At 37.4% G+C, this 13,060-nt stretch overlaps 1 pseudogene; it reads left to right on the top strand.

The window, feature by feature from the left end:
- The first annotated feature begins 8,596 nt into the window (after nt 1-8,596).
- Nucleotides 8,597-8,696, top strand: LOC122123942 (annotated as a pseudogene).
- The last annotated feature ends 4,364 nt before the right edge of the window (nt 8,697-13,060 follow it).

Below are 13,060 nucleotides of genomic sequence, written 5' to 3'. Positions count from 1 at the left end.
ACCCATTCATGAAGTGGGCCTTCTAGGCCCGAAGTTCAAATCACAGAACTGCCCAAAACTTAATCCTGGTGGAAGAAGCCAATTGTCCCACATGTTTTCCTTATCAGTGAAAGTGCTGGGTCTAAGCAATGATGTATAATACATAAGCAAATCTGTGTCCTATGCAATAGGATGTAAAAAATGTTATACATGTAATCATACTGTCTAAAATATATAATAAATAAATAAAACACAAAATAAAATGAATAACTACACTAACTGCCATATGCAGTAAACATGTGTATGTAAATATAAATCATGTATTTAAAACGTATACGAATATTATTTTTTGGAGTGCTAGGGCTTGAATTCAGCCCCTGGGATCAGGCCTGAATTTCTTGTCTTCCAGCTCGGTGATCTTCCCCTTCCCCCACATTGCTGCAGATTGAACAAAACCCTGAGTTCAAATCCCAGGCCTGGCAGAAAAATGGCCTGAATTCCAAGCCAAGGAGCTTCATAATTTTTAAAATATTTTTAATGTATGTCTGTATCTGTCTGTCTGTATGTGTGTGTATATTTTTATTTTGTCAAGGACAGGGCTTGAACTCAGGGCATGGCAATTCTGCCTCAGCTTTGATCACTCTACACTGGGTTGCAGCCACTGGACACACAGCCGAACCTGGGTCCCCAAAGGCTGACAAGAAAGAAAAAAAAAACCTCCCGGCAAGGTGATCATCCTGGGTCTGAATGACACAGCTGAAAAGTGTTTCTAACCTGGCATTGCTGAAGTCTGATGGTCTTCCAGGGAAGCCATAGGCCAACACGGCAAAATAGGCTCTGTGTTCGAAGCCCAGTCCTGACCCTTACCAATGGAGGGAGATCCTAAGAGTCTCGTTCCTATTCACAGGAATACCGATGGAAATTAATGTCAAGGTTGAATTTGTTGTTCCTGAATGATACTAATATAAATTTAGAGACTGATTTTAGGAGGCTGATGGATTTTAATGAATATTTTTTGACACATTAAGAGAATACTATTAATTATATGGATGCAATAGTTTAGGGACAGTGGTTAATTTAATTAATAATTCATTAAGTATGAAAACAATAATATTAATTACATGGAGGCATAATAAATACCCAAAAATTGGTAGGAATGTAGCCTATATAACTAAATAATGTATCGACATCTTTGGCACTCTATAAATATCTATATGTATTTGTGTACTACCTTCTGCATGTCAGTCTGTTCTTATTTTGTCAACCCTTGGGGCTTAATCTCAGGCGCTAGGAACTGCTTGTCAGCTCCATATGCCACAGGCTGGTGTGCTGACACTCACCCATTCATGAATTGGGCTTTGTGGCTGTGAGTTGAGATGCTAGCACTCACAAAAATTGAATTGTGCAGTAAGAAGCCCATGGTGACACGTTTTCCTTTTCTGTAAAAGTCCTGGGTGTCAGGTATGAAGTTTCATACCTAGGCATACCTATATCCTATGTAATAAATGCTGTAAATATTCCATGCATAATAGCAGTCAATAAAATAAATTGCAAATGAATAAAACAAAAAAATAAAATGAATAACTACACTAAGCACAATTTGGAGTCAACATACGGGGCAGGATGTCAGGGACTGGGGACTGCCTGGCAGCTGATTTGGCTAGAGGCTGCTGTGCTGGCAGTAACCCATTCATGAAATGAGCCTTTTAGGCCGTGAGTTTAGATTCCAGCCCTGCCAAAAATGTAATCTTGGAGTGAGAAGCCGAGTGTGACACATGATTTCCTTTTCTGTGAAAGTGCTCAGTGTTAGGTAGGATGTTTAATATGTGTGCAAATCTATATGCTATGTAATAGGCTGTAATAAAGATAAAAATGTCATAGGTGGAAGAATTGTCACTACAATAAATGATAAACATTGAATTAGTAGTGAAACATTCTAGGATAATTTTAGACACAATAAGTATAGGAAGTACATTAAGTTTAATTAATATTTTATTAATCATTAACAGAATAAAAATTACATGGAGACATAATTAAATACCTAATAATTGGTAGTAACACATGATGCATAATTCAATAATATATAGACATCTGTCTCATTCTATGAAATATTAATTATATGTATGGCTATATGTACATATATGATAAACAATACTGATATTGAGTAATTATTAATTGATGCTTTATTAATTGTTAATTGGGACACATCATTAAATGGAGATATAATTTAATACCTAAGAATTGGTACTAATATTATCTATAATTTAATAATATGCAGACATCTCTCTTTTTGTGTCTACAATATTTATATACAGAAATCTCTATCTATTTATACCTTGTTCACTCCTGGGGCTCTGTGGTTCAGTGCTCACCTAGTAATCATGAAGCCCTGTGTTCAATTCCTCAGTGCCACATAAATAGAAAAACAGGAAGTTCTGCTATCTTTCAACCAATTGAGTGCTAGCCTTGAGCACAAATGCTTAGGGAGAGTTTATAAGCTCTTACTCAAGCCCCAGGACTGCCACCAAAAAAGGGTAGGATGTTCTAACTGCAATTATAGAAGGACATAACTTCAAATACCTCATTACAGAGCAAGCTAGGTGTGTGGTGCTTACAGCTGCCACCTAACCTGACTTAGGCACATGTAAACCACTGCAACCCAGCTCCATGGGTTACACATGTCATCCTGGCTTATGCCCGTCATCTTAGCTGCTCGGGGTGTTTAAACCCCAGTCCTGGCAGGATGTCTATGAGACTCTTCAAAATATGGCTCCAAGTCATAGACCTCTAGCCTTGAGCAAATATCATTAGAACAGTATCCCCATGCTTTCAGTTCAAGCCCCATGTCTACCTCCCCCAAGTAAAAAACCACCCCATTAAACCATTAGATGTGAACTTGTATGGTTTGTGAAATTTTCCTTAAAGAACGATGATATTGATGAAAGCACCCTAATTTTAATGACAGCTTGTGGAACAGAGCTATGTGCTGAGTCTTCACAGGGTGCAGTGTGCTGAGTCCTGCATTGGGTGCTAAGTGTTTCACAAGATGCTGTGTGCTGAGTCCTGCAAAGAGTGACATGTACTGTGTCCTTCACAAGGTGCATTCTTACATCGTGCCCTTGTGAGGGATCCACAACTGAGATGATTATGCAGACAAGAATATTGAGGCTCAGATATGCTCCCATGGTAAGTACAAAATTATGTATTACTGAAGACTAGTGAGTTGTCTTCTGTGGACAAATGTTTACTTTTTTTCTGTCATGAACCTTGAACTCGGGTTCTAGGTGCTGACCCTTACCTCTAGGGCTCATGGCTAGTACTTCACCACTTGGAACCATGGACCCCCTTGCAGCAGAAGCCAAGCCCAAGGGGTCAGTAGCTGGTCTGTCATCCCGCCTTCTCAGGAACCTGAAATCTGAAGATCTGGGTTCCAAAATATCCCAGACACAAAAGGTCCCATGAGACTATTATCTCCAATTCACCACTAAGAACTTGAAGTGGAAGCAGGGTGCTTTCCTCATGCTGGTAATCCTAGCTACTCAGGCGAATGAGATCTGAGGATCAAGGTTCAAATCAAGCCTGGGCAGGAAAGTCTTTGAGACACTTAGCTCCAATGAACCACCAGAAAACCTGAAGTGGTAGAGCACAAGACTTGAGCTGAAGACCTCAAGGAAAGCACCCAGGCCCAGACTTCAACTCCTACAATTGACAACAACAACAACAAAAGACAGAAAACACTAACAACCTGAGGTAGAGGCCTGGGAAAGTGCATTAGGGATAGAGTGTTTTGCATCTATGAAACCATAGGCTTGATTTCTCAGGACCATATCATTAGGAAAAACCCTGAAGTGGCTCTGTGGCTCCAGTGGGAGAAGGCTATCCTTCTACAAGAGAAACTAGGTACAGTGCTCAGGTCCTGAGTTCAAGCTCCAGGACTCATATATGTGTGTGCGTGCACACAAACCCAAACCCCACCACCCCCCCCCCACACAAACACACACACTCACAGACCAGATGTGATGTTGTTACACAAAATGGTAAAGCACTGGGCTTCTGCACTGTGCTCCTGCTCAGCACAAAGGCCTTGTGATCAAAACCTAGCCACCCAGGGCCCAACAAGGAGAGGTCAAAGGTTTCAAAACCTGATGAGCTTCACCAGCCCTAGATGACAGGAAGCTTTGTGATACCCAACATGTACTTGGATTTCCCAAACCTAGGAGAGGCATCATAGGCCCATCATTGCTCCAATGAAACATTTCATTAGATTCAGTGCCCTAGTTGTCTGCCAGAAGTACTCCTGAATTATATTGAGCACTTTATCTGAACACAAAAACATAGTCTCACAAAAGCAGGATAAGTGCACATAACTTTATCTGCCATGGAAAGTGGTACAAATGAAAACTTGTTAAAACAGAGCACTGGGGAGAGAGATAGCTTGGGGTACAAAGAGACCCTTTTCTCCTGACCTTCAGAGCACACCCACATTCATCCTCACTAACTGGCTCTGGTGGAATTGTTTTTTACCAAGCTGTACAGGAGTGAGGTCTTTCGTCTGCCTGTCCACACAATGTGAGAGACTTCTTCCAGCAGGCCTGGGATGCAGAGAAACCCTCAGGTTACACTGGGAACAGTGATGAGTTCCCTGGAACATGCACTGTCTTGAAAGAAGTCTCTGTGTTACGAAATTATTGTATTGAATACAAATTTCCTAACTTGGTGCCATTCATCATAGCTATTCTATAGCTTCACCTATAGGAATACATCCATACATAGACAATGACATGAAAGTACAGGCTCTTTTTGAGGGGGCAGGTCCTGAGGTTGAACTATGAGCCTAGGCATTGTCCCTGAGCTCCTTTTGCTCAAGGGCAGTACATGAAGCTTGAGTCATAGCCTCAATTCTGTTTTTTTTGTGATCTCTTAGAAGTAACAGTGTCATAGACTTTCCTACACTGGCTGGATTCAAGCTAAGATTCTCTCCATCTCAGCATCCTAAGGAGGTGGGATTACAATCAGCAGCTACTGACATCTTCTTTCCTTTCTTATTCATTTTTTAATCTGGACAATCTGACTTCTTAGCAGGGTCATTCCAATGGTTTGAATTTATAAGTAAACTACCCAATGTTTATTATAGTTGCTTTCTCTCCTCATCTTCTTCTCTGGTCACAGGTTTGAGGCCAAACGTGAGAAATGAGTGTCATAGTATTTTGGAGCAAATATCCACAGGATATGCCAATTCTGTCACTTAGAATTGAGCTAGAATTTACTGTCTCAGGATGAGAGGACCGAAATCTGGAGTGAACCTCATACTGTCTGCATTGCTCCTTTTGCCTATAAAATGATCTAATCATTATGAGTGTTTTGTGTCTCCAACTTTAAGTATCTAGAACACACTAGAAGCATCTTCCTGTTTCTGTTTTTCTCTAGTACCTCTCGAGATTTAGACTAAGGATTTGTGTGAAGCGGCTCCTCTGCGAATCCCTGAGAAAAGCCACTTGAAGCCTCTTCAAGAGATCGCCATTCAAAGCCAGCTGAGCAGGAAATTCGGTGAGACTCTTATCTACAATAAACCACCAGTGAACCAGAAGTGGAGCAGTGGCCTAGAGGGTAGAGCTCCAGCTTTGAGAGAGAAAGCTGAGCAGGACATATAAGCCAGACCATGCAGGAAAGCCTGGGAGTTGATTATGTCCAATTAACCACCAGATAGCTCTTCAAATACTTTCTGTTGGCATGTTGCATGGGCCTAGGTGAGAAGTCTTGCCCCTGTTATCTAATGATACAGGTAACTGGGACCTGAGATCCTAGGACCCATGGGTCCTACAGAAGAGAAGTATTTTTTAGACATCATATCAGCAAAATTTGGGAACAATTACTGGAATGCTTCAGAAATATGGAGAAAAACAGTTTGGGACCAGCGAGTTAAAACAATATACAGAGCAGCAGAATAAAATCCCATGTAGATTAGAGGAAAACAACACTCATTTTTTGCTATGTGATTTCAGAAGGCCATGTACACTTAGAAGGTATCACAAGTTTGTACCTAAAATATTGCATTGATACATTTTATATTCTGATATATATTCTAAACCTAATTATTTATATTCTAATTGTATTGACTGGAATAAATATCAATTTATTTGTCAAATTATCAATTAATTCTAATAACTTTCATAGTGTGAAATATAAAATCATCACATAAAAATGTAAAATATATAACTATATATAATATAATGAAAAGGCTCATGTTTTGCATTGTTCTGTTGTGGTTAGGGTATCAAAGGCAACTCTGTTTTAAAGTATTATTCCATTATCTCTACCTCAGTGTTTAGTAGAGTTAAACCTAAAGCTTTACCATTTGTAGATTTACAGCCTGGACACAAGAGGAAACACTGTGGTTAAAACATTAGCAATTTAGGGAGGTTGAGATTTTCTTCATGTGTCTATTGGCCATTCTTCTTTGTTCTTCAGAGAAGTTTCTCTTTAAGTATTTAGCCCACTTATTTATTGGGCAGTTGTTTCTTTGAGTATTTGATGTTGGGGATTTAATTTTTTGAGTTCCAAGTATATTTTAGATATGAGACCCGTGTCCGTTGTATGGCTAGTGAAGATCTTCTCACAATCCGTGGGCTTTCTATTGATCTTGCTAGCTATGTCCTTTGCCATGCGGAAGCTCTGCAACTTCATGCAATCCCATTTGTCAAACCTTTCTTTGATTTGTTGTGTTTCCGGGTCTCTATTCAGAAAATTTCGACCTGAGCCAAGGAGACCTAGGGTTTCTCCTATTCTATCCTGTAATGTTTTCAGAGTGTCTGCTTTGACTCCGAAGTCTTTGATCAATTTGGAGTTGATTCTGGTGTAGGGTGATAATGCAAATCAAGACAACATTGAGATACTACCTCACCCCTGTTAGAATGGCAAAAATGAAGAACTGTAATAACATCAGATGCTGGAGGGGATGTGGACAGAAGGGAATCTTACTGCATTGTTGGTGGGAGTGTAAACTTGTTCAACCACTTTGGAAAGCAGTACGGAGGTTCTCAAAAAACTTCACACACAGCTCCCCTATGACCCAGCAATCTCACTTTTGGGCATTTACCCAAATGTTTACAAACAAGACCACACTATAGCTATCAGCACACCTATGTTCATTGCAGAATTATTTACCATAGCTAAGATCTGGAACCAATCCAGATGCCCCTCAGTAGATGAATGGATCAAGAATATGTGGTATATATACACAATGGAATTCTGTGCCTCCATCAGAAATAATGGCATTGCCCCATTTGTTAGGAAATGGAAAGACTTGGAAAAATTATATTAAGTGAAGTAAGCCAGGCCCAAAGAAAGCTAGGTCCCATGGTTTCTCTTATTTGCAATATCTAGTATATGTATGAGTCAAGCAGAAAAGGTCAGATAATGTGATGTTAGGAAAATGAATCCTAAGATATGTATTTAAATGGTTTTTTTCTTTCATGCATTTGTTTCTAATGCACTTATAAGATTATCTTTTTGTTGCTTTGTATGTCCCTCCCCCACATTATAACCCCTGCTTTCACTATATTTGATGTCAGTATAATTTGTGAAGTAGAAGGGGAAAACCAAGTCGTTTAAGGATACTGGTGGACCAGTTGTCATGTCCAAAACGAACTTTACAATTTTGGTGGGGGGGAGGATTGGTTGGGGGTCGGGGGGAGGCTGGGAAGGGATGTGAAGGGTAAACAAAGAAGGAGGTTGCAATGCTTGATAAGAAATGTACTCATTATCTTGCCCACGTAATGTAACCCCTCTGTACATTTTGTTCACAATAAAAATAATAATAGAAATAAAAATAATAAAAAACATTACCAATTTAAGGCCTAATAATGAAGAGAAATATATGGACTTCTCTTGCAACTATGAAAATATTTGGTGATAAAATGGCAGTAGTGTAAGTTCCTGCCTGTTTGGAAGGTAGACAGGCCAAGACATTAGGTAATCATGAATATGAATATTTTTTCACTTTCTTGGCTTTAGCTACTTTTGAAATGTTAGGTATCATAAACAATCATATTTTGATAAAATGCCTTCTAGTATGAACAGTTCTGGCTGAACTGTTCATCTCTCTATGATCCCTTGTAACTAAGATTAGTTTGGTTCCACTAATACAATCTATGCTGTCAGAGTAAGATATTCTGGTTGGTCTGTTCCTACATGGAAGAAGGGTAAAGGGTCAGGTAGACATTTGTGCCAGTAAGACCTCATTTGGGAAAATCTCAGCTGCATATGTTTAGAAGTAGCTCTTAAACAAGGCTTACTTTGAATCCATTGGCTCCACAGAGCTAACACAGTTGGATAAATAAGTACTTGAAAAAGCCGTCTCATTTGGACTTAGCTATTAATACTTGAAAATATGATCAAATTCTAAATGAAAAGGACTTAAAATAGTCATTGACAAAAAAATTGCAAATGTGAGCAATCAACTGAACAACATTTTTTTTCAACTATTCACAGAATTTAGGGAAATAAGATTAATAGCATTTTTAGGAACAATAAAGTTTCCTTGTTACAAATAGGCACCTAAGCATATAAGCCTTTATAAATATTTCATCATTAACTACTAAAATTTGCAGGATACTACATTCTTCAGCAGCTTGTATACCAAAATTACAACAATACAGAGATTAACATGGCACTTGTACAAGGATGATATGAAAATTTGTGAAGTATTCAAAATTTTTCATTCTTCAGATGCAAGAAATGAAAAACAGCTATTAAAAAGTTGATTACAAAATTACAAGTGAAACAATACACCTAATTCATATAATTAAAAGTTACTTTGACATCAGTGTATTAAATTTTCACCTTAGAAAGGCCTTTACATAGCATAACCTTTACACAACTTTTGAAATTAGACAACATTGTCGTTTTATCCCAAAAAAATATAATACTAAAAGGACCTAGGGGGGAAAAAAAGGAATCTTAAACTGTTTCTGTATGGAATGCAATCTGAAAGGACACATTAATGAACCTATATGTTACAAAACAATGTAGAATTCAATGTATTATATCTAGGAGAGAATAAAAGAGACTATGGACACTATACAAACATAGAATATAGAATATTTTAAAATATACTTTTTCAGACAAACAATGGAAATATCTTTAGTTTCTATACTACTCATTTCAACAGATAAGTTAAAATTATTTCCGATCAACAAAATCACAAACTCTGCATAAAACATTATAGATGTATACAAGAACTCTTGAATACATTTTGACATCAAAAGCAGACAATTCACTTTGAAGAACTCCACAGAATCCGTGAATTGTTACTATAAGATATGGTTGTTATTTGGATTGTGAAAATATGTTGTATTGACAAAAAGGAATTAATGACATTTTTGAAATTTAAGAAAATTAACCGAATCATTAGGATTTAGGAGAACAATTTGTACAGCCTTCCACAACTTCAAAGAGGTAGTGATACATACTTATCCTTTTGGTAATATCAAATGCAGTTTCTTCCAAGTGGTTCTTCAGACCTGGTTTGACATATTGGTTCAACAGTTCCAGTGTATTTTTGCTATCTCAATTACCAGCAGCAAGATGCAAGGGGGTCAACAACCCTTTAGTTTGGGCATTGGTATCTGCATCATGAAGAAGAAAGAAGCCACTCTGGTATTATTACACGTACATGCACTGTGCAGGGGTGTCCAGCCATCTACAGTTATTGCACGTGCCCCTTGAGCCAAAAACTCACGGACAATGTCTAAGTGTCCACTGTAGGCTTCCCGATGAAGAGGGGTATACTCATCGTCATCCCTAGTATTCACATGAGTAGCCTTTTTGGAAAGTATTCTCTGCACTGTAGTAAGCTGGTAATTTCCACAGCCCAAAGAAGAAATTTGCTTGGATCCTTCTCCATTTTTTTTCTTGCAATTTTTACCATTCCTCATATTTTCATCTTGTTCCTCATCTTCATCAGAATTGCCTAACCAGATACATTGAGTACCAGTGGAAATGAGGTGTCCATGTATTTCCCTAATAGTTCATGTTGGTTGACCTGGTCAGAAATATCTGGTGAATTCTCTGCGTATGTTTTTTCACCATGATTTATTTTCTTTTTCCATTTTTACTATTCGAAATTATTCTAACTGGAGATTAGGGAATAAGTGGAGAGCAGAGGAAAGATGTTCCTCCATATTCAAAGTACAGACTGAAAATGAGGACCAGTGGTGTCTTCATGTGCAACTTATTCTAGGAATGAGAAAATGTGAAATAATGCCTCCTATATAAATGATTTGGGAAATGGCAGTGCAGAAAGTGAAATGATGCAACCCAAAATATAAAACAATATAAATTAGGATAATTATGGAACAATCATATTATCTATGAGAGCCATGAAAGACATAGATGAGCTATCCACAAAATCCATGCCTCTGATCAATTTATAGAACAAGCAGAATTTTTTTTTAAAAAAGATGGAAATAGAATTTATGTATTTACTTGAAATTAGTAAATACCTTTTTAATAGCCTACATAAGAATCTAAATCCTTGATAGCACTAGTAACAGATCTGACTGAAATCAGTTGAATCACACTTTTCCTGTACAATGAAGGAATAGGTACAGGCTAGGAAAGCAGCTAGAAAAGGCAGGCTGATTGTATCTGTGAGAAAACTTTGTGGAAACTGGTAGTGAGGATTACTTACTGGTGACCCACTTGCACTGGAAGCATGATTCTGACATCTTGCTTGCTGATTCTGAACTATTGCTTTGATCATTATATTCTCCAAAAAGAAAAAGTCAGAATTGATAACAAAGGACTACTAATACATTTTGACTTTTCATTAAGCATATTCAATCATCAAAATCACACGAAGACAATAGACAGGCTTATTTTTTTTAGATGAAAACAAGTGTCTTTAAAAAAACAAGGAATTTAAGTAGTCTTCCAAAGGACTTCCATTTTACTTACTGCATTATACATTTTTCCTAATGTTGAGTAACAATAAATAATGGATCTATTAGAAAGCTCTTAAAGCTCATCTGTTCAATAGTGAGTTCTCTTACACTATATTATGGAATTTTTTTGTATGGTCTTAGGAAGAAATTTACATTACTAACTTGAATTTGTGACAGGACAATATCATGAATGTACATCTTTCTTCTATACTCTCCCTTTTACATAATTATCTAAATATGTGCATTAAATAAGTATAGAGGAAAAAGTAGAAGCCACACTGGTGGATCATGGCTTTAATCCTAGCTAATCAGAAAGAAGAAATCTGAGAATTGTGGTTTGAAACCAGACCAAGAAAAAAAAGTCCATTAGATCTTGATTTGAAAGTAACCAGCAAAAGCTAGAAATGGAGCTATGGTACAAGCAGTGAAATGCTAGCCTTGAGAAAACTAAAACAAAAAAATAACAAATTCTGGGACAGAGCCAGGCCCTGACTTCAAGCTCTAGTATTAGCATCAAACTAATTAATTAATTAATTAATTTAAAATAAATTAAGTGGTCACATGTGGAGAAAATGCTCAGGGATATCACCCAGGCTCTTATTTCAAAAACTACAATCTACCGAAAAAATCTATTTAAATAATACCTGTGTAAATAGAGTATTTTCATCACCCAAATGCACATCCATGCTCAGTTACTTTTGCAAGGTAACTCTGTTATGTCTGGAGTACCACATAACATTATCACTTAAGTAGAAAGCATTGCAACATGGGTTCACTCTATCTCTCTAATGGATTTTTCTCCACACAAATACTCAAATCTTACAATTATTCCAATTCTTTGAAGTCATAGCTTTTTTCTTTAACATCCATAATATTAAAGTTTGAATTTAGTGTCTTGTGTCTCCTAAATGGGTGTTCTTACCAGTTTGTCATGCCCCCAGCCCTAAATTATCCAGATTAATTTTCAGATAGAATCTGGCTTCCTACTTGTGTATGATCATGGGCTCAGTCCACTTGGTGTTATTCTTCCTGGAATTTAGAATAACAGGTGTCTGGCATTGTGTACAGATCTTTATGTCCAGTCTGGGCTTTAACCACTATCCTCACAACAGTAGACTCCCATATAGTCAGGTTTTTCATAAGCTTATCATAGCTGATTTTTTTAAATAAATCTTTGCATTTCCTGCAAGTTCTTGAGTACTGAATTAATTTGTGTTTTCTTTGGGTTCGTTTGTTTCATTTGAATATATGTATTCAGTGGTTCCTCATTTTTCCTTTGGTTTCTTTCACTCAAGTTCTTACCTAAAGTGCTGAGAAACCAATTCTTCTTTCTCAAGATAGTCAAGGTGAACTTTATTTATTCCAAAGCAATTTCAGTAATATTTAAACATCTTCATATCTAGGAATGGTATACAAATGCTAATCACTGAGAAGGGTCTTTTTATTTTCACAGCAGTCTTTGGCATTCACAGACTCATCATGAATTATACAAATATAATAAAACTCAGATGCTTGCCAGGAGGAGAAAAACCTATTAGTAATTGTTTGACAGAGGCTTCCCTTCTCATGAATGAAATACGCTGCTTGATGCAGGATTTCACAGAATCAAATTGCTAGGGAGAGCCTAAAAAATCAGCTAACACTACAGAGTTGAGGGAGATTACTTGACTTCCTGAATAATTTAGTTTTATGTCAAATAAAAGCAGGCTTCCAAAAAGAGAGTAGACTTTAGAGAAACATGATGAGTTGTATGTAAATAGGTGCTTAGCTGACTTTGTTAATTGGTGGACTAATACAGGGAAATAAAGTACAGCAAGGTAAAAAAATAAAGAACTCTGCATTGAAATAATCATTTCTGTGTGTGTGTGCATGCACACATGTGCGTGTACACACATGCATGTGCATTACTCATGCATGCATTATTCATTGCTGAGGCTTGATAGTGTCTAGACACTATCCCAAAGCTTCTGTGGTCAAGGAGAGTGGTCTACCACTTAAGCCACTACTCCACTTATGGTTTTTTGGAGATAATCACATGTATTGTCATGATTGGACTGGCTTTGAACAGTGATCTTCAGATCTCAGCCTCCTGAGTAGCTAGCTAAGCTGATTCAGTCTCTGAGTAGCTTGTTAAAATG

This window comes from Dipodomys spectabilis, unplaced genomic scaffold (genome assembly GCF_019054845.1).
Source record: "Dipodomys spectabilis isolate Male_0828 unplaced genomic scaffold, ASM1905484v1 ptg000232l, whole genome shotgun sequence".
In the NCBI taxonomy this organism is placed as follows: Eukaryota; Metazoa; Chordata; class Mammalia; order Rodentia; family Heteromyidae; genus Dipodomys; species Dipodomys spectabilis.
This window is presented reverse-complemented; position numbering and strand designations above follow the sequence as displayed.